The sequence below is a fragment of the Hypanus sabinus genome, chromosome 19, assembly GCF_030144855.1.
Source record: "Hypanus sabinus isolate sHypSab1 chromosome 19, sHypSab1.hap1, whole genome shotgun sequence".
NCBI classification, from domain to species: domain Eukaryota; kingdom Metazoa; phylum Chordata; class Chondrichthyes; order Myliobatiformes; family Dasyatidae; genus Hypanus; species Hypanus sabinus.
The window spans coordinates 43,128,507-43,130,430 of NC_082724.1; positions in this window are offsets into that span (position 1 = coordinate 43,128,507).

The window sequence follows — 1,924 nt, forward strand, 5'->3', positions numbered from 1 at the left end:
CTGATCTGCCATTGGATTATGGCTGATTAATTTTCCCTCACAACCACCTTCATCCACCTTCTCCCCATAACCATAGGCACCCTTACTAATCAAGGACCTTTCACCCTCCACTTTAAACATACCCAATGACTTGGCTACTACAGCCGTCTGTGGCAACGAATTGCACAAATTCACTACCCGCTGGCTAAAGAAAGTCCTCCTCATCTCCTTTCTAAAGGGTCATACTTCTATTCTGAAACTGTATCTTCTGGTCTGAGACTCTCCCACTAATGGAAACCTCCTTTTCATGTCCACTCAATCTCAGCCTTTCAATACTTGGTCATTCTCAATGAGATAGTCCATGCCCCTAATTCTACTAAATTCCAATGAGTACAGGTGCAGAACCATCAAATGCGGCTCACATGTTAACTCTTTCGTTCTAGGAATTGTTCTCCTAAGCCACCTCTCCAATGCCAGCACATCCTTTCCAAGAGAAGGGTGTCTGAGGGTGGAACAAAAGGGCTGCTCCTTTGCTTGCATCTTCAGAAACAGTTTATTTCTATCTTTAATATCTTTTTTTTTTCCTTTTCAGGGTTCTTTTGAAAATCCTGACCTGGAGTTACATACTGACTTCAGTTCTTTGCAGACATGGGACTTGCTCTCAGGGCCTCATGACCAGCTGCTTTTCAATATGTTAAGGATTAGGTTGGTTTGGCAAATAAGGTGAAAGTAAATCCGAAAGGTTTCTACAGTTATATTAAAAGCAAGAGGATAGTGAGGGATAAAATTGGCCCCTTAGAGAATCAGAGTGGTCAGCTATGTGTGGAACCGAAGGAGATGGGAGAGATTTTGAATGATTTCTTCTCTTCGGTATTCACTAAGGAGAAGGATATTGAATTGTCTAAGGTGTGGGAAACAAGTAAGGAAGTTATAGAACCTATGACAATTAAAGAGGTGGAGGTACTGGCGCTTTTAAGAAATTTAAAAGTGGATAAATCTCCAGGTCCTGACAGGATATTCCCCAGGACCTTGAGGGAAGTTTGTGTAGAAATAGCAGGAGCTCTGACGGAGATCTTTAATATGTCATTAGAAACGGGGATTGTGCCGGAGGATTGGCGTATTGCTCATGTGGTTCCATTGTTTAAAAAGGGTTCTAGAAGGAAGCCTAGCAATTATAGACCTATCAGTTTGACATCAGTGGTGGGTAAATTAATGGAAAGTATTCTTAGAGATAGTATTTATAATTATCTGGATAGACGGGATCTGATTAGAAGTAGCCAGCATGGATTTGTGCGTGGAAGGTCATGTTTGACAAGCCTTATTGAATTTTTTGAAGAAGTTACGAGGAATGTTGACGAGGGTAAGGCAGTGGATGTAGTCTATATGGACTTTAGCAAAGCCTTTGACAAAGTTCCACATGGAAGGTTAGTTAAGAAGGTTCAGTCGTTAGGTATTAATGCTGGAGTAATAAAATGGATTCAACAGTGGCTAGATGGGAGAGGCCAGACAGTAGTGGTGGATAATTGTTTATCGGGATGGAGGCCGGTGACTAGCGGGGTGCCTCAGGGATCTGTTTTGGGCCCAATGTTGTTTGTAATATACATAAATGATCTGGATGATGGGGTGGTAAATTGGATTAGTAAGTATGCTGATGATACTAAGGTAGGAGGTGTTGTGGATAATGAGGTGGATTTTCAAAGCTTGCAGGGAGATTTATGCCGGTTAGAAGAATGGGCTAAACGTTGGCAGATGGAGTTTAATGCTGAGAAGTGTGAGGTTCTACATTTTGGCAGGAATAATCCAAATAGAACATACAGAGTAAATGGTAGGGCATTGAGGAATGCAGAGGAACAGAGAGATCTAGGAATAACTGTGCATAGTTCCCTGAAAGTGGAGTCTCATGTAGATAGGGTGGTGAAGAAGGCTTTTGGAACGCTGGCCTTTA